Source organism: Eleutherodactylus coqui, chromosome 5, assembly GCF_035609145.1.
Source record: "Eleutherodactylus coqui strain aEleCoq1 chromosome 5, aEleCoq1.hap1, whole genome shotgun sequence".
Lineage (NCBI taxonomy): Eukaryota > Metazoa > Chordata > Amphibia > Anura > Eleutherodactylidae > Eleutherodactylus > Eleutherodactylus coqui.
The window spans coordinates 147,666,571-147,688,153 of record NC_089841.1 but is presented as its reverse complement, the minus strand read 5'-3'; the positions used below and the strand labels follow the sequence as shown (position 1 = coordinate 147,688,153).

Below are 21,583 nucleotides of genomic sequence, written 5' to 3'. Positions count from 1 at the left end.
GTAATTTCTCTTAGACATGAATCACTACAAGACTGCAAGGTTTTTGAAATTGTGTTTGTTTCATGGGTCAAAATATTTGCTCCAATTTAGAATATGTATTTCAAATTTAAGCTGGATTCCAGCACACTTGTATGTATACTTATTCACAAATGGCTTGGTGAGCAAAAGTGCAAGAATTGTTTGAAATCTAAAGGTTCTAAATCTGAAGGGGTTGTACCATGATTAAATATTGACTGTTAGCCATCACAAAACATAATTCAGTGATTGTAATTTTTTTTTTAAATGCTCTGTTCAGTTCCCTCTCACATGGTCAATAGTTAACTGCTACCACCTGAATGGTGGAGCGATTCCTGCTATTGTAACCGCCAGCCAATGACTAATAGAACTCTAGAAGCTCCATTTTCTCACCAGTCTTGGGTAAATTAGGTAGGCGTTCCGAGAAGGCAATCAGAAGAATATTAATGGACACCGTAACAAGTATGTAACAGCAATACCTAGACAAGGGAACATTATTGTCTCTTCAAATTATTGGAACTAAGACATTATGTTCTATAAGAGAAATGTAAGATTTAATCATTGGACAATCCCTTTAAAAGAGTTGTCCAATTTGGGTTGTCATAGTTGGGTATATGGATGTCACAGATGTGGTTTCTAACCCATAATCATCCAGAATGAGAACCATAACATGAAGTGATTGATGATGGGTTATGGGTTCATACTGCAATTCCACATTCTTCTGATCCTGTATGGAGGATCACAGGGTTAGTGCATGGGGCAGTGAAGTGATGTTACATGCACATTCTCACATGTCTACTACTGCTCAAAATATGCTAAAGTAGTGTGAAATTCTATATAAAGTGATGAAAAAAAGGATCAGAATAGATGTAGTTATACAGAAGCCAATCAGGAATCTCAATGCTTAGCAAACATATTAAGACAAAATGCATACAAATGTCCTTTAAGTCCTGCAGGACCAGATGACCCATATGAATGCTCACCTACTCTATATTTCAAAAAGGTATTCCAAACACATGAATATACTAAGACAAAGAGACATTTGGGAACTTTTTCAAATTAATTACCATGTTTCATTTACAATTAATATTTCACATGCATAAAGTGCTGCCCACCAGAAAATATATATAGAATCCTGACACCTATATTTCTCTGTGATATATTTTATAGACTGCACTACACGACTGCTTCCTTTTAAACCAAAGGTGTAATGTCATCTGGATTATAAATCTCTACCATCATATTTCATAAGTTGCTCGGTGCTCAGGGCTTTATTTATAGACATTGGTGGGATGATGTTCTGTTTGGCAGCAGCATTCATTAGCAATGTATCAGGCAGCATTTACTAGATCGGCCTCTTCTCCTCCCACTTGCTTTCTACTTTTCCGTTGCTCTCTATTATCTCTGCTTTCGGTGATTCCCTCTGGAGTAATTAATTACTATGAACTACAGGGCACTTTCCTGGGACTGAATAGCGGCTGATCAGCCTTTCCCTCATGCTGTTTCGCTAAGCAGACAAGCTGCTCAGATTTTTCTGCATGCGCAGAGCGCTAATTGATTTCTTGCGTCTAGTTGTCCATACCCTAAAGACATTTTTTAAATAAATATCTCTTGACCTTGACAGCATTAAAAATTAACCCTACATTTCCAGAAAAAAGTGTAGAGATATAAATGAATGTGTCTAGTTCTGAATAAACTAATCATTACATAGAGAGATCACATACATAAGCTGTTGTTAAGACTCATATCCACCAATTAAGCATGGAAAGGATCCTTGTGACTTATCCATAACCTCTTATCTCAGAACAGGCACTAATGCATTTCAAGTGAATTAGGGAACCTAGAGGGGCTTTACAAGCGGTGAAGTTAAAGGCTATTAAACCTTTGTGAATGAAAAGTTAATACATACATATCTTACTAAGTCCCTGCAGAAAAAAATGATGCAATTATCTGATTTTTTATTTTTTTTTGCATTGTGTTTTTCTTCTCATGCATTTACAAAGCCTCACACCTGGTTTGCAGGCTCTGCTACATTCAAGTTTCTGGCTCAGGGGGATTCCCAGCTCTATTCAGCTGGTCTCTTATCTGAACGCAAGCTTGCTCCCCCACTCTCTTCTTTTAGTAGCTGTGCAGCATAACTACACCCATTCGATACTACACAGCTATCTCTCTGTTTATGTCATCCTTGCTCAGAGTAGCTGCTGGTCCTGTTCTCCCTCACTATTGATAAGGGCTCCTGTGCTCCTCCACCATCCCTCAGCATTGTCATACAGCTCTCTGTATTAGCAGTTTTCTCTGCTTTACTATCTATCCTCCTGATCTGTCAGGGAAGCAGGCTAGGGGAGGAATCAGTAAGTTTGCAGTACCATAGAAAATAATACAAGTATAGAAATCAAACAATCAGAATTTTTTCATGAAAACCAGTTACGAAAAGTCTTAATTTCCAAAAACACATTGATTAAAAAATAGTGCAAAGGTGTACATAGCCTTTAAAGAGAGCAGTACAAGCAATACAAAGGAGATACAGTAGAATGTGGTTGTAAATCAATAGTTGACTATTTGAGGGATGACAAACACACATACCTTATTACATGTAACATTATTCTTATTAGACTCATTATTATTTAGTTCCAGAACTGTCTCATTTCCAATGTATAGTGTTTCTCTCAATCATTTGTTGACCTTAAAATGTATATATCAGTTCCTAAGCTGGAAAGGTCTTTGAAGGTCATAGGAATCGTTCACCTTATCAATACTGACAGGGAGGACATGTCTGATAGACTCAGCTTTACCAGACTGATATGTCAGTGCAGTGAAATGCATAACCAGCTACAATCTAGAATCAAATGTCGTTTCAGGATAACAATAGAAGAGCATGTTAGATATTTACCTAGTATGGGAATGTCGAGCAAGGTGTAAATTCCATAATAGAATATATATTGTAATTATATAGAATAACCAATGCTGTGATATTTGATAAATAACAACCTATTAGATATTGCTTTCCAACTACAATATATCAAGCAATCATTTCATTCTGTAAGATAGTATGTAAGGCTGAATGAAGACAATGTCCATCTAGTTCAGCCTGTTTCAAACCCCTCCCCCCTCCCCTTGTTGGTCCAGAGGGAGGGAAAAAAAAAACAAGTCGCCATTTAGCTCATTTGGAGGAAAAAAATCCTTCTTGACTTCATAATGGCAGCCAGAGTAATCCCTGGGTCAACATTTGAGATCATCAACCCCACTGTAAACTAGAAGTGCATAGAAATATCAAGAAATACATTTCATATTTATGTGGACAGGTACATTTTTTCCATAGGGTTTTAAAGCATTATAGGACAAACCATCAAAGCAACCCTCCAATCCTAGAGAAACAAAGATGTCCGCACCAGCTTCTCTGATTGCCTGATACACACTGTGCATTAGTATTCATCATTAGTCTAAGACACTACACCTGCATTGATTGACCACTGCTGTCCACATGAGTAGTGCTGGCTGGTCAGAGCAGCATGTAGTGTCTTAGACTATTGATGCATAGTATGCACAGTGCGCTTCAGGGATCCAGAGAAGCGGTTCAGCCATCGTTGTTTGTCCAGAACTGGAGGGTTGCGTTGAGTCCAAGTAGACCTATATTATATAAATCACTTGTCTTACTAGATTATTTCGACACTAGTCTTAAAATATGTCATACCATAATTGAAGAATGTAAATCAAGTGTCATTGTAACAATAATTGGCTAATATGATCTTCATCAATCAGGCCAGCAAAAAAAAAAAAATCAATGCTCTGGGCGTCACACCATTTATATTTACAGTAGGCATTGCTGTCTAATGCACAGCTCTCCTGAGAGCCATCACTAGGCAACATTGACATTCCCCATAGGATCTGAGGAGCATCCTGGAGTTTTGTAACCTGTGATTTACTGACTAAATTACCACACTGGACAACAATGACAGTCCCCTTAGGGCCAGGAGAAGTTTCCTTTAGTGTTGCCAATTGTGATTTGCTGATTTAAATTACCATCAAATAACATATCAAGCCCCCACTACAACATATCATGCCAATATTTTGGGGGGGGAATTCAAAAATGTGTTCCCTGTAAAGATGAATACATTATTAGATTGTACTAGATTATAGTAAACTCATTTGATATTTATCTGTTTATTGGCTAATGCCCACAGACGGATTATCGCTGCGGAAATCGCGGTCAGACACCCCCGTGACTTCCGCAGCAATGTCTGTCTATAGACATGCTGTGATAAATTATTCTCCCATGCACACTATGGAAATCAACTGTGAATTTCCGCTCGCGGGGGAGAATGTTCTATTCTATGCATAAAATTGTCCCACAGGGGAAGTACCACGAGAATCCACATCACCGCCCAGCGTGTCATGTGCTGCACTGCGCATGTGCGCAAGCTCACCGGTAGAGACACTCGCGGCGGATTCGGAGAAGTGAGTATAGGGTCTCTGGGGGGTGCCGGGTCTGATTCAGCTATGATATTTTGCAGGCGGAATCCGACCCGGCCATGGGTATGAGGCCTATATCAGGATGGACATTGGGGTGGCCCTTAGCTATAGGTTTCAAAAAGTTAAACTTTTGCTGCTCCCACCCCCTAATCCTGTTCCAATCAACAAAAAAACGGGCTGTACAAAACTTCAGCTCAATTGGATAATTGCTAGACAACTCTTAAACACCTTGAGGGTGCGGGCAGACGAGCGTAGGCGTATTTACGTTCGCACGAGCGCAACGTATAATCGCCCGAGCGATCGTTTTTCACCGATCACGACCAGAGCTAGAAAGCGTATTTTCGTTTGTTCCTACTTTGCAAACGGTCTTTTCGGCGATCGAATATGCGTTGGCGCGTATTTCGGTCGCATATGTTCCGTTTTTTTTCGAATTGCCGTTTTTACGCGCCGTAAAATCGCCCATGTGAACGAATACATTCGAAACCATTGCCTCAGATGGTCACGTATATACGTTTGGTCGCAAAAACGCGCCGTTTATGCGCTCGTCTGCCCGCACCCTGAAGTTGGAACATAGTATACGCATTCGCAACGATTAATTCCATTCAAAAGCGGTATACACTATCCTATCTCGACCATTTTCTTTTTTCTTCTAAGAGAAATTTATGTGAACACATCCAAGTAACCCCAGCAATTGTTTAAAACATACTGAATCAAATTTCCAAAAAGGTAATTCCAAAAAGTTCCTGAAATAACATGAAAAATTTTAAAAATATTAGGTTTTAATAACGCACACAACTTCTATAAGAGAAACAATTTTTTTTACAACAATACATCCTATAGAATCAAAACATAATGTGAACGAATGAACGAACATTGAACAATATTTTTTCCTAAGAGAGGATTTAGTAGCAGTTAGGCCCAATTCACACGGCCGGACTTGCATTGCAGAATCCGGAGGAGTCTGCCTCCAGATTCCGCAGCAAATACTGTCCATAGCCTGCAATGTAAAAACGGGTTTCCATGCTCACAAGTGAAAATCAATTGCGATTTTCCGCTCGCGGGAGGAAAGAATGCAGCATGCTCTATTTTGATCTGGATTCCATGTGGGCGGCCTCTATTGAAGTCAATGGAAGCTGTCCATCCCACGGCCCTTCCACAATCATCATTGCATCTGGCACATCCGCAGCACAGACTAAAACCATCCAGACAGGTACGCATGGGTCACAGGCCGGGCACCAGGTAGGATTCCACTGCAGGATCCTGCATTCAGAATTTGACCCTGTCGGGTACATGCGGCCTTAAGTATTTTTTATGGTCTCCGGCAATGATCTGTTAAAACAAATTGTTTCTTAGTTTCATCTTTGTGAGAATGTTACTGTAATCCTGAATGAGTTGGACAGCTTTCTCTGCAACATCATTCATAACAACTGTCTTCCCAAGTTTTTCAATTCCTCAATTAATGATGTAATAGTGATTAATTTGTGGCATATAGTGTGATATTACCTTTTTAAAAACTCTATTTATTAAAAGTTTTATATTTTGGTTTCTCCTGCCAGTTTTTTTCATATTCTTTATTATGTGCCAATTTTTCTGGTAGACTATAATCTACTATTAATAATAAGCCATAATAATCATTAAAGAGGTTTCTGAATTATTTGATTTTGCTATAAATAGGCCATCCATATTAAAAAAATAACAAACCTGCCTATGCTCACCTTTCTTGGCTCCTTCCAGCTCTAGCATGGTACCTACGACCACTCCACCAGGTCTGTGTTTTCAGGCTGTAGTCAGCCTGTTGACAGGATGTCACAGGCTGCTAAAGCCAATCTCGGAGCTCTGTGGTCAACTGGTGGAAGCAGCATTTACAGATTGTATGGCACTACTGACAACAAGCACTCTTTAGAATCAGTAGGAGTGCCCTTCCTGTGCCCTCCCACTTTGCTGAACTTGGTTTTAACCAATCACTGAGGTCTTTATAGAAAGTACAATTTGAGCAGGGCCGGATTTGTCTTTACAAAGTTTTAGGAAAACCAGTAATTATATATTTTCTAAGAGTACAACAATCCATAGACAAATTTCGTATTCTGAATTATAGGAGTGAACATTTTGTCCTTTTGTGAAATTTAAAGCATTTCAGATGGTGAAAGCGGAGTTGTCCTTGAACTAAGCCATGTAATGGCATGAGAAACAAGGAACATTTTTACGCATCTAAGTCCTGTGTTCTTATACGAATAATAAACATGTTGTTCTTTGTTCAATGTGGTGTAAAATTGGAGATGTTTCATTGATGTGCACAAAATTACCATGAAAGTGTCAAAGGGACACAGAAAAGGGTGCAAGATCCATACATTGCAATAAAGAATGTTTTGGTACAGTTCTATTATACAGTTGTAAAGCGGTACTGTGTCCTTCAGAATAAAAGTAGCTAAATACATAAGTTTGGGAAACTTTAAGTTTAAACAGCTTTAAAGAATTAGGAAGTTTTAGAAAGATTAAAAGGCAGAAGTTAAAAGCTCTTGAGGAAAATACTTGGTTTTTAGAGAGCGCTAGCATTAAAAGTTCCACAGATGATCCAGAACTTGTAGGACAAGTTAGGTCTCATTCACATGGCTGTAAGGTACAGAGACATAAGCAGTCGGTCAGTGAGCTACATGGGGACTCTACTATGCATCCATGTGCCTCTGATTTTATACAAAGGCATAAGGAAGGTTTTTTGACACTTTCCATGCAAATAAGACCAAAAAGAGTTTGCATCATGCCCCATGAGACTCCATCTGTACAGAGATATTCTCCCCTGGAAATATAGCCTTTAGAAGAAAATATGTCCCAGGAGTCCAATGGAACCTGGACAGTTGTAGTCTGGAGGCTGTATGATTTGCAACCTGTGACAGCATACTTCATGAAGTCCCAGAGATGAAATCTTTTGACATATTTCTACTAAAACTCAATTTTTTTACAAAACTGAAAGCACACTTTAACACTTATCTACTGAACCCAATAACTTTACACTGTGTGTGATGCAGATTTAAAATAGTTTTACATTCTTGGTATTTGAAAGTAAATGTACTGCAGGACAGTAATAGTGACAACTGAACAAAGTGCATTAAAAGGAAAAAAAGAATAGACACATAAAACTTGTTATAAACGTATTTGATGGATTTGATTTTAGGCTTCGGCATCTTTTACTGTAAAATAACAATTTCTTAAACTATGATAACTGCCAAAATGGTAGTTGGGGGTACTGCACATCACTCAGACATCATTTTAAAAGTATTCACTTAACTGCAAAATAAATTACCTTCTAGCTTAAATGTCAAAAGAAAGCAAATATCGTAATCCCATTGCAAAGATTTACTAAAGAAGAAAAGCTTAGACATTAGAGATGAGCGAGCACCAAAATGCTCGGGTGCTCGTTACTCGAGTCGAACTTTCAGTGATGCTCGAGAGTTCGTTTCGAGTAACGAACCCCATTGAAGTCAATGGGCGACTCGAGCATTTTTGTATATCGCCGATTATCGCTAAGATTTTCATTTGTGAAAATCTGGGAAATTCAAGAAAGTGATGGGAACGACACAGAAACGGATAGGGCAGGCGAGGGGCTACATGTTGGGCTGCATCTCAAGTTCCCAGGTCCCACTATTAAGCAACACTGTCAGCATAAAGATCGTTCTCCTCTGCCACAGCTGTAGCAGCTGTGGCAGAGAAGAACGATGTTAGCCCATTGAATTCAATGGAGCCGGCAATACAGCTGGCTATATTGAAAACAATGGGCTGCCGGCGATCGCGGGATGAATTGTCGGGAAGGGGTTACATATATAAGCCCTTCCCTGCAATTCATCCAGAAATGTGTAAAAATTTAAAAAAAATATACTCACCTTGTCCCGGCAGAACAATGTTAGCCCATTGAATTCAATGGAGCCGGCAATACAGCTGGCTCCATTGAAAGCAATGGGCTGCCGGCGATCGCGGGATTAATTGTCGGGAAGGGGTTAAATATATAAGCCCTTCCCTGCAATTCATCCTGAAATGTGTAAAAATAAAAAATATATATATACTCACCTGGTCCTGGCAGACGGAGTTCAGCGCGGCCAGCGGCAGTCCTCCTGAACTGCTCTGAACAGCTGTTAGTAGTATTCAGCAGCCGGGGATTTAAAATCCCCGCCTACTGAATGAGCTGCCTCTAATTGGTCTCAGCCTGACCAATCAGAGGCAGATTCCACTCACACACCCATTCATGAATTTATGAATGGGTGAGTGACTGCTGCCTCTCATCTGATTGGTCCCACTGAGCCAATCAGAGGCAGCAGTCACACACCCATTCATAAATTCATGAATGGGTGTGTGAGTGGAATCTGCCTCTGATTGGTCAGGCTGTGACCAATTAGAGGCAGCTCATTCAGTAGGCGGGGATTTTAAATCCCCGGCTGCTGAATACTACTCACAGCTGTTCAGAGCAGTTCAGGAGGACGAGTTCTGGATGCGGCTGATCCCTGGCAGCTGCAAAAAGGTGAGTATATATATATATTTTTTTACACTTTTTTTGGATGCTTTTCAGGGAAGGGCTTATATTTAAAGCCCTTCCCCGAAAATTACTACAGCACTTGCCGGCAGCCCATTGCTTTCAATGGAGCCGGCTGTATTGCCAGCTCCATTGAATTCAATTAGAGAACATTGTTCTCTGCGACAGCTGTGGCAGAGGATAGCGGGCAGCGCTCTTTTTGAGCGTAAAACGCCTTTGGGCTGCAAAATGCTGCTATCAGCGTTTTTTTCAGCCATGACTCTGGCTTTGGTCACACGATTTTTTGTGCGCATCAGTTTTGCGCACAAAAAAAAAATTTGCACGAAAAAACGCCTGTGTGACTAAGCCTTCAGAGCTTCTTCCAGTTTCCAAATGCCGTTTGATGGTATAGGAAACTGGCTTTTTAGATACAGACTTTTTGGATAGTGTGTCTACCCCTTAAGGAGGATGACCTACAAATGCACTGATATTCAACCCCCACATCTTTGCATTTCCGGTGATGTTTTCTATCATGGAACACTGGTTGAAAACCACCACTATATAGGGTAATGGCTACAACTTAAACAGATTACATTTTTTTCAATTCCTGAAAGGAATTCATTCGATGACACTAATCAAGACTTAGGTATCTGTGAAATTCTTCCACTTTGTTATGGGTAATGCTCTTTGTAGATTTTGAGCACAAATGATATAAATGTTCTATTCCTTGGAACATTCGTCATGTATCATATATTTATTAATGACACTTTTCTAAAAACCGTTTCTGAGTTTGTTAATTTGCAATGACCTGACTGTTAAGCAGAAATAACAGGAAAATCAAAAATTCGGGATTAATCTGCTATAATGAATTCTGCCCCATGTAATTTATGTTATTTTTTTTATGTAGAGACAATTATACTTCTACAGCTAATGTTTGCAATGCTGCAAGCATATTATTTTCATTCAGTCTGACACTTATAAAATGCCCTGTTTTATAATGTAAAGGTTAGTGGAAGATACATTAGCCAGAAATCTGCATACATTTGCAGATTTCCATGCTAATTAATTTGGATTTGTTATATTGCATTGCAGGGGCCGTAGCACAAACATGACTTTTTAGAGTCCAATGATATTGACAGAAACATTAATTAAACTACATCAAATAATCAGATCAACACAATGAAGGTTGAGGATTTGAGACATCATTTCCCTTGATACGCCGGGACCAACAGCTACATTTAGAATGAATTATGTGATCAAAAATAGTGTGTTTTAAGTACTAAACAATTCTGACAGGAGGAACATATTGGTGTCATACCTTTTCCAACACTATACGTACAATAAATAACCTCTGTAACTTGTTGATAATACACCCATTTAGCTATGTGAACAGCAGTTCCTGGCAACGTGGGCATTATTATCCATTACAATGGTGGTAACTTTACGTTGTTTACACACAAATATATTTTCACTTTTTGTGACTGTTCATAAGGCATAGAAAATATGTGTGTGTGTTCAAAAATGCAGAATGCACGACTTTCATCCGTTCTGCAGATAAAAAAAGGCATTGAAGTCTATGGAAAGTTTTTAAAATACAGATGAACACACTGTTCAGCCAGGGTAGAATAGATAGATAAATACGGTAGATAGATAGATAGATAGATAGATAGATAGATAGATAGATAGATAGATATTCCAAAACCACGCAACACATCCAAGTCTGGTAAAATAATCAGTGTATTTACTCATCCATAGACGCAACGTTTTAGCCTTCACACTGGTTAGGCCATCCTAAAAAACATAACTGCCTTGTCTAAGGCCTGCATAGGAGTCTTGTGCAGGAAGGATCTGGGGCTCAGCTGTCTACTGACAGCTAGACTTCTGTTCCAACAGGCAGAAGTGGAGGTCTAACAGGCATTGGTTTCAATGGGAGAAAAGCCGGCTATTACACTTCTGGCTCTGACCACCTATGATGATGAAAGAGAATGTGGTAAAATACTGGTGGTGAAGGCGCAGCACTCTAAGCTGGTCGAAAGCTTAAGGTCCAAGATGAGATAGTGAAAGCACTTCTTTTTTATTTAACACATCCGAAAACCTTTGGAATTGTGTCACCCCCAGGCATCCTGTCGTGTTTAATCCAGCCAAACTGACGGAGGGGCTTGACCCCGAAATGCGTATTCACTTGCTCGTTCTCTATATTGGTAAATAAAAAAGAAGTGCTTTCACTATCGCATCTTGGACCTTTAGCTTACAACTAGCTTAGAGTGTTGCGTCTTTACCACAAGTATTTTATCACATTCTCTTTCACTATCCTGACACCCACCTTGGTGGAGCGTTATCTGGTAGGCAGCATCTCCATCATTCGGAACACTTTTTACTCTAGAATCATTTCACCACTCTCACTGGGTCTTACTCCACCCTCCTTTTTTACCTTTTTTTATCTTTGCTACTCACCTATGATGACATCTGGACTGCTGCACTGAAGGCGGACCATTGGGGATCCAGAGCGGTGAACTCTCACCAATTAACTATTGATGACCTATCCTGAGGTCATCAATAGTAAAAATTCTGCAATACCCCTTAAGATCAGGTACTTAGAGGTCATTACTGCCTGGGTAATTATGCAGAGTTTAATTGTATTCTTTCCATATACAGTGAGGATAGTGCTGGGGAATGGCCATGGTACGTTTATGCCCAGTGTGATGGGTGTAGGTGTTCCATTGATAGATAGATAGATAGATAGATAGATAGATAGATAGATAGATAGATAGATAGATAGATAGATAGATAGATAGATAGATAGTTGAAAAATGAAAGAGTTAATCTGCAAAGCAAATATAGCCTTAACTGCATACATAACCATACATATGCATTGCTGTAAAGCCATAACAGATGGTAATAAAATAAGGTTACAGCTGTGACAAGCGAGTAATGCCAATTGTCTTTTCTTTGGAGCAAATATCCCTTGACCATCCATGTAAAGCACACAACAAGTCTTGTCTTTGTTGTGTTTTTGGCAGAGATCGTGATCTCTTGTGTGATCTCAAAGGTGCCATTGAAAGTGGCTCAGAACCTTAAACGGCATCCGTTATTCCTGTGTAACATGACCAGTGATTGAGCCATGCACCTGTGCTCGGCCTGCATGACTGTATGTGTGGTCCGGAGCAGCGAGAGGAGGCAAGCAAAGGGGCTTTACAAATATTCTGCACTGGCTGTCCCGTGTAGAAGGTATTAATGACAACATGTGTATTCAGTGCTGCTATTATGTCACTGCGAGCAGATATGACAGATGTTATATGGAAACAATGTAACCAGCTGTAAGATCTCTGCAGTGGCTAAAAATCAGCGATCCCCGGCTTTCTACAAATGTATAAGTGCAGTAAGAAAACCAATCGACTAAAATTGAAATTGCAACAATTACAAACAAATTACATTAACTTTAGTGTTTTTACTGCCACACAAACTTGTGTGAAGCACCCTTATGGCTTATTCACACATTGCACAGAGAATAGAACCAGTTGTTTTCAATGGCTTCATTCACACTATCACTTTTGCGTGCGTGTTACGCATACACGAAAAAAACAACTCATTGTGCTCTATTTTTGTACGCATTTGCGCACCTAAGGCACTATAGAGTCCATGGGGGTGCGCAAATGCACACCTGATCCCTGCGAAATTATGGAAATCAAAACTACTGAGGACTAATTGGACAACACAGTGTCCCACGCTGATGTGAACGGTTCTAAGCAGCACAGAAAGTACAGTTAAAAGCGCCGATATGCGCGATAGCGTGACCTTTACAGTGCAAAATGTTGTGCTGTCTCAAGCATATCTGCGCCTATGATAATCATGGCCATATAACGGGACACAACAAAACGACTAATTTCAATAGGATTTTATTGGTTTTGTTTTCATCACTTCTTTTCCCGGCCGTACAAATCACGGGAAAGATCAATATGCGGGAAAGATCTGGTGGCACTCTGGTGCAGAGTTTGAAAAGCCAGCGAAGAGGAAGAGATTCCCTTTGTTCAGGACGTAGTTGCACCCTTGGCACTCTGAATATGCCCTTAAACTGCATATTTCTACCCCCATATTTTGCAGGGTATCCGCATGCAGATTTAGCCTTCTAGGGGGGCAAAATCTGTGTGTGAGGTTTCCAAAGTGAGTTCCGTGTAGAGTCACGTTAAAAAGTCACACATCACTTCCTTTTCCCCTTTTCCATACTTTTTTTCCCCCCGCAACATGGATTTCATATCCACAGTGTAAAAATCAGCTTTGCGAACACGGTAACACAGATCCATATTCAAATGAATGGGACGTGGATTGAACACAGATTTTGGCAAGAGGTTTGCACCAAAGCCTGTGCCAAAATCCACTATGTGAAAACCCTCTTAGGGCATGATCACATATCATGCCTGCAGATTTTGATGCAGGTTTTCACCACTGAATTCGCTCACTATATTGCAAGAATTGATCTCTGCAGGAAACCTCCATGGCATTTCCACAACACATGGACTGCGCTGCTGACTTGAAAATCTGCAGAATGACTCTCTTCTGCTGTGGAATTTTCAGCTCTAAGTGAATGGGGTTTTTAAAGACTACCTGTCATTCTCTGTGAGCCCCATAAACTACATTATGAGGGCTCAAAGATGAGTGAATGGGGAGTCCGCAATGCTGTGTTCCATACTTACCAGGCGCTCTGTTCCAGCAATGGCTCTTTCTGCATGTACATTGCCCATTCCTCTCTCTGAGGCCTCATTCACATGGGCGATACGTCATCACACTGGCGACATTGTGGCCGAAAATCGCATCAATGAAGAATAGCCACGATCGAGTCCCAAGCTTATTTAGCGTTTTCTCGTCCATTCACACGGGTATATCACATAAAAAAATACTCTGCAGCACAGAATTCTGTTAATTGGCAGAAATCCTTGGAATGACTTTAATGGCTTAAATAGAGGCAGCTGTCTTCTTTTCCGAGCACTGGATGCAGGTGAACTCCCTCTCCCTCCCTTTTTTCAGCTCCCATAGGAGTCAATGGGAGCCTGCAGCATTTTTCGTCAAAAGATAGGTCAAGAAACGAAAAATCGGTGACCTAAAAGGTTTTTTCGTGCGCCCGAAAATTGCTCATGTGAATGAATGCATTGGCATCTAATGCTTCACATGGTTGCGATTTTTGCCTGACTTTTATCGCAGCAAAATAGTCGCATAAAAACGCTTGTGTGAATGAGGCCTCAGATGTACTTTGTGGAGACGAGGAGCCCCGTGAGCAACACACGTTGCTGCAGAATTTTGTCTCACATTCTGCAGCCGAAATTTCGCAGCACTTCTGGTGTGTGTGAATTCACTCTTAACCTGGGTGCACACAGGGCGGATTTGCCGCTGAAATTCTGTCGGGAATTTCTCTGCGGCCGCTAATCCTTGGTTTAGCCAGCCATGTGGACAAGATGTGTCAGAAATCTTGTCCGCACAGGACGACCGATCCGTCACGGCGAAGTCGGCGCTGCAGTGCGGATTACACGGCCGCAGCATGTCACGGGTTTTGAAGCAACGCTTTCCCGGCGGAAATCTCGCGGTTTTTCGCTGCGGCCGAACCGCGAGATTTCCGGTGGGATTCCGTCCTGTGGGAACCCAGCCTTAGGGCTCATTTATGCAGGCATATCTCCTGTCCATATTGCATCTTTATTTTTACTGATGTAATCTGGATAGCATAGAACACCATCAGTTGGCATTGGTGTTTTCAGATTAGCTCTTTTTTCATGGACTGATTGTTTACGCAAAGAGAAAAGTGTAGGATGTCCTTGAATGCGCCATACGCAGAATTAATTGATTTCAATTAGTTCATTCACATCTCTTTCTTTTTCACTTGCGCACAAAAGGGCCCCATAGTAGTCTATGGGGGGTGTAAAAATGCACACACAGCACACAAGGGGATGTGTAAAAAGCAATGCAAAACCGCAGAGAAAAGAACACATCTGTACTAGAGATGAGCGAACATGCTCAGCCACGCCCCTTTTTCGCCCGAATACCGCGATTTCCGAGTACTTCCGTACTCGGGCGAAAAAATTCGGGGGGCGCCGTGGCGGCACGGGGGGTAGCAGTGGGGAGTGGGGGGGAGAGGGAGAGAGAGAGGGCTCCCCTTTGTTCCCCGCTGCTACCCCCTGCACCGCCACGCCTCTCCCCGCCCCCCGAATCTTTTCACCCGAGTACTGAAGTGCTCGAAAATGGCGGTACTCGGGTGCGTAAGTACTCGAAACGAGTACGTTCGCTCATCTCTAATCTGTACCTCATTAGGCTAAATAGCCTTTTAAATCAGAGTGGGAGGGGTGGGGAGCTTCAAGCATATATGAAGACCCCTGCATGCACCAAAAGTGCAGGACAATGCGCAAATACAAGTGCAAATCAAGCTTGTTCATAGCGCAAATATGTTGCAGGGAATTGTGCACATTTTCGCATATGCAATGGGTCTCCCATTGGAAATAATCGGCAATTCCTTAACGGAATCACCCAAGAATAGGACATGCTGAGAGAAAAACGTTCATGTGAATAAACCAATTGAAAATAATGCAGTCTTTTCACACGCAAGTTCTGTCCAAATCGCAATTGGGCAAAATTTGCACATGAAAATCTACCATGTGAATACACCCTTAGGCCTCCTTCACACGACTGTCTGCGTTTTTACGTTCGGCTATACTCAGCGTATATACACATGAATGACTTTTTAACACAATCGATTCCTGATCTTAGTGTATTTAAAGCCATTCACACAGGGCGCTGCTGCATGAATGTTAAAAACTACGCAGAAGTAATGGCAAGCAAGGATCCACAGAAATCCTCGGAATGGCATTAAAATGCCTAACTAGGGCGAGCGGTCTTCTTTTCCCGGTTTTGTATGCAGGGTAAAACCCTCCCCCTCCTGTCTTTCCAGCTGCCATAGAAATCTATGTGAGCTTGCTGTGTATCACATTGAAAAATAGGGCAACACCTATCTTTTCACGAGCCAAAAATGATCGCGTATGTCCTGTTTAATGCGCTTATATTTTAAAAAAAGTTTGTCTGAATGAAGCCATTGAAATCCAATGCTAGAAATGGTTGCATTTTAGGTACTTTTTTACACCTGCATGATAGGGTCGTCTAAATAAGCCCTTAGATTGAGTTCACACATCACGGATCTGCTGCGGAATTTCGGTTGCAATTTTCACACTAAAATGTACAGTACAATGTAAGGCCTCCTTCACACGGGCGTGTGCGTATATATGTTCGCCCGAGCACACCGTAAATTCGCATGAATGAATTTCTGACCCAATTGTCTACAGATCTTAATTGGCGTATTTCAAGCCATTCACACCGGGCACTGCTGCGTGAATGTACAATAAACACGCTAAAGCGATGGCAAGCTATAATTGGATGACAATTAAATGCCTAATTAGGGCGAGCTGTCTTCTTTTCCCAGTGTTGCATGCAGGGTAACTCCCTCCCCTTCCCTTTTTTCCATCTCCCATAGAAGTCTATGGGAGCTTCCAGCATATCATGTCGAAAGATAAGGCAACACCCATCTTTAACGCGCCCTATAAAATATATGGCTGAAAAGGACCGAGTAGGTCCTATATTTTCTCACACAAACATTTTGCAGGAAAACAATTGTTCGTCTGAATGTTGTGCTACCGAGTGCTTTTTGCGCATATGGCCACACATATGAAAAATAGGACAGAAGGCCAGTGGATTCATTGGACCTTTCAGCCCTAATATACGTGTTTGTATAGGCACATGGGCATACGCACTTGGCTGTTTACCTATAGGTGTGAAAAAACTCCTGCACAGAAATCCAGATAAATATCCATAAATTCGGATTGGTAAACAAGCTCTCACACATTTTTATACCTTTCGTCTTTGCCATATTATGCAAAGGAGAGTGTACATCTAGCTCCTCTGTATACACCCTCGGGCTGAGGTAACCCGGGTGGATAGCTATAAATCCGGGGTACATGTGAGGATATAGATATATATTAGGCTGGATTCACACGGTCATATATCAGTCGGGTTTTCACGCCTGGCTGATATACACTGCCCCTCTGATGCACTGGTTTACAATGCATCAGTGCACATGGGAGTATTTCCATGGTGTAAAAGCGCCGGCCAAAATGCCCTATCTTGGCTAGCCGGGCGCTTTTACGCCTTGGAAATATACTCTATCTATCTCTCATACCCATCTTTTTACCATAAATTCATGTATGGCTGTTTTTTAACCCAAAACAATGCCAGAGTTTTTGACTAGTATTTCAGCACCATTCACTTGAATAGAGCAGAGCTGCATTACCAGGCACAACCTGTGGACAAGTATGGAGCTGTTTCTGAAAGCAGACATGTTTTTCTAACCCTGCACAACCCCTTAAATAATAAACCTAAGTTTACAACGTGCTGGTTACTAATGATAATGACTGTGTTCCTGAACGCAGTTTTAATAATGAGAAGGAATCTGTGATTGTCCAGACTCAGTCTCCAGCAGTGGGAAGAGAAATAAAAACAGTTATGTAATTCCAGGATTTTTTCACCTTGGAATGAGAGTTAGACAGGCTAAAACACTGCACCAGAGACAGAAACCACAAGGTGTTTCATCTGATTCTGTCTTCCAACTGGGCTCCGAGCAGTGGGAGGTTTTCAAACCTAATATTTGATCAAAATGAAAACCAGGTTTTCTTTTCACCTCCAAACAAGCAAGCCTCTCGAAATGATGGCCTTCCCAGCAAGCCCTCATTCACACAATGCATTTTGGCAACACCACTTTAAGTAGTAATTTCACTCAGCATTGTGTAGGGGCTGCAATAAATGGAAAAGAACACTTGCAAAGTATGTGGAGCCGTTTTAACATATCAGCTGTCCACTAAGCATTTCACTTGTTTGTGAAACACAAACTTTCAATTCGACCTTTAAAATAGTCATTTCCACTACAATTTGAAAAGTAAAACAATTAATAACAAATAGTTTTTGGTTCCTTATTTTACCATAGAAGTCTATGGGGGGGGGGGGCGCAATACGCCAGGAGATGTGTGATACACTGCATAAGGTCTCTTTCACACAAGCATCAGTTTAACACTCCGATAGCCACGCTAAAAAGATTGTGGTTATTGGAGCGCTAAATTGAATGAAGAATAGGCGCAACCAACTTGCGGCTATTTTTAGCAATTTTATCTAATTAATCCTGCAGCCCCGAAATCCAAGAGCCATCAGAACAATGAAGGGAATCCCCCGCCGCATGAATGAAGGGCATCCCACGACGTGGAGATGAAGGGAATCCTCTGCCATGGAGATGAAGGGCATCCTCGTGGGGATGAAGGGCATCCCCTGCCGCGGAGATCAAGAACATCCTCATGAGGATGAAGGGAATCCCCCTCCGCGGAGATGAAGGGGATTCCCTTCATCCCCTTAGTAATGCGAGGCTTTTTCACATGAAAACAGCCTTGCATCCATGGGGCTTTCACATGGTGGCAAGTGCAATATCAGGACGGGATTCATGGCCCGATATCGCAGTGGACCAGTGGGAAGTAGCCCTACATGACATGAAATGCCTCACTAGAGGCACCTATTTTTGCAGGCCAGCTCCCGTGGGACACTATGGAGTCTCGGCATTTTGCCATCAAAAGATAGGACAAGCACTATCTTTTGATAGAGTAAAATATTGGCGTCGAAATAGAACCCATTTGGATGCAATTTTTTGACGCGCCTACTCTGCGTCAAAATGACATTTGTGTGAAGGAGCCCAAATTCTGCTAAAAAAAGAACATACACATCTGGAACTTATTACACGAATTAGCCATTTCAACCGCTGCGTCCTTGTTTGCCGCACACACATGAACATGCCTTGTGGATGCAAAAGGTACAGTAAAATATGCCGATGGGCGCGCAAAAAAGCATTGCTCGTTCTGCAAAAGTGCTCTGCTCATGCGTACACAAATACACATATGCTCGTGTGAATGTGGCCTAAATGACATGTTACCTTTTTTCTTAATAGACAGCTGATTGTATCCCTCCTTACACAGAAGGCCCTGTCTATCAAGAGAAAAGGGTCTTGGTTAGCTTGGCAGCTTATGAATCAGCGTGCCTCTTCTTGGCCAGATCACTCTTTTCTCCTAATTTGTATACGGCGCAGGATAACTTTGAACCTAATGCGGAGGTACTTGAGTTCATTAGGAAATGCTATGAACTTTCCTGTTTGAAACCTCTTCCTGATCTACTGCTTGCCATTTGATTACTATGGTTTTGGACATACTCCACTCTGCCAGTTCTCCGAGCCAGCTCTGCAAGACCATGTTGCACCAGCCACTTAAAAGTTAATCCTCCCTAGTTCTGGATTTTGCCATTATGCATCGGTATCTGCTCCATTAATCAGTCCTCCTATAAATACCCTTCATGTTCCCCGAGTCACTGCCTCATCGCCAGTGTATTTAGTCCATGAATGATAGCAGCTATTTACCCGAGCTCAAGCCACCTTGTCCTGTTCCCAAGCTGTCTGTGGCTGCATCCTGTTATACTACTAATTAAAAGCCCCTAACTTTCATCTCATCTTGTCTCCTGACCGTCATCGCTAGCGTCCGCTGCAGGCTGTCTTCACATATGGCGGAAATGCTGTGGAAATTCCACAGCATTTACGGTACAAGCCATGTGCAGGAGATTCCGAAAATTCACTTCATGTGGTCTGAAAAGGTTTAGCCAGAAATTTGCAACGTGTGTGTTTCTGCTGAAAATTTATGCTATCGATTTTAACCCTTGCTATCGATTTTAACCCTTTAACAAGAGTTAAATCCTTCAGCTGTTCTGCTACAAAAAACAGGGCAAATCTGCATCATTTAGGTGAGGATCTGAATATCAAAACCACATGCTTACCAACAGCACACCTGCAATAGCCAATTTATGTCAACCACATATTTAGCTAAAACCATCCGTGTTCTCCTATAGCACGGTCTTCCTAGTTCAATAGCGTATGCTCTGGGTGTGGCTAGAGTAGAAGATGCAATGTGACTGCAGCTCTGGATATGACCAGAGCAAAAAATGTGATGTGACTGCAGCTCTGGATGCAGGCGGAGCAAAAGACATGATATGACGCAGCTCTGGGTGTAACCGGGGGAGAAGACATAATGCAACTGCAGCTCTGCATGTGACTGCAGCTCATATGTTATTGAGGTAGTATACCTCTGATCTACTAATTGTATGCCTATCACACCTGTGGGCAGCGGGTATCCAGAAGTGTGTTGACAGAAGCGGATTGGGGGTGTGTTATATACCATTTACTATTTAAGGGGAACACACTGTCTGTTTTTGTTAAGTTAAAAAAACCCTACTGAGGTTGAAACATTGCTTTTAATCTTTGTTATGGAAGAATAAAAAGTTTGGCTTTCATTGCCCCATATATGCTGCCACTGGGGTTGGATATTTGGTCACTGCGGTATTCCAGGATAATTGCCGGGGGTTCTCATTATGGATTATTCGTAGGGTACTTTCACACGTGGCATATTCCCTGTAGGCTATCTGTAGCAGAAAACCTGCAGCAAATATGCACCAAATTCTCATTTGCCAAATACGCATCTTCAGTGGGGCTGATTTGGACACATTTTTAATTGCAGATCTGCTAAGGGATTTAACGCTTGCATTTCAAGGGTTGAACTCTGCAGCATAAATAGACATGTTATAGATTTAGAATCCACACTGTTTTTCAAAAATGCTGCGGATTAGTTGCAGAAATTTTACACACCCCACATGAGGCCGTTTTTACATGGCCGAGAAAATCGCACGAGATTTGTGAATATAAACTCATTCTTCTGAATGGGGTCAAACGCATAAGCAATTATTTTCTCGCATTGTATAGCTGGTGTGAGAAAAAAAATTCAGCATGTCCTATCTTTGGATGTTCCCTCGGAACGCCTTGCCTCGCCCATTGTTTTAATGGGGCCAGCATAGCATTGCGCCGCGTGCTAGGTGCTCACAAGGGCAATGCGAGCTTCACCCATCGAAAACAATAGGAAACATTCCGCGATATTCCGCCGTGGCTAAAAGCCGTGTTGGAGGATCAATACTTCCCTAAAGTGATATAAGGCAGTTTTAACACAAAAACCTCCACATGTTGGGAAGTACGATATCGGCCAAGTTTCACGGCCCGATATTGAACTCGCCTGTGTAAAAATTAGCCTAAGAGCTTATTCATAGGAGCATATATCAGCCGCCGGTTTCATGGCCGGCCGATATACGCTACCATCTGAGCTGCCTATCCCCTTCCCTCCCCGTTGGCTGTTTGCAATGGGAGGGGCGAGAGGAGATCAAAGCTAAGCTTCGCCCCTCCCATTGCTGGCTGTGGACAAGAGGTAGGGAGGGGGCGGGAGCTTAGCTCCGCCTCTGCCCCACCCCCTCCCATTGCAAACAGCAGAAGGGGAGGAGAGAGGCAGATAGCCAGTGAGGGGGAGAGAAGGGGATTTACAGCTCAAATCGTAGCATATACCAGCCGGCCGTGAAAACGGCATCCGATATACGCTCCTGTTATTAAGCCCTGAAGGACATTTTTAAAATCCTGATGGAACACAAAGGAAGGCTCCATAGGGAAACCTGAGCTAC

The 21,583-nt window shown here is 41.8% G+C and overlaps 1 protein-coding gene across 1 annotated transcript in view; it reads right to left on the bottom strand.

The window, feature by feature from the left end:
• The window catches only part of TMEM132C (transmembrane protein 132C), a 530,618-nt gene that overhangs the window by 400,183 nt on the left and 108,852 nt on the right, over positions 1–21,583 (bottom strand). The gene's annotated exons all lie outside the window — the stretch shown is intronic.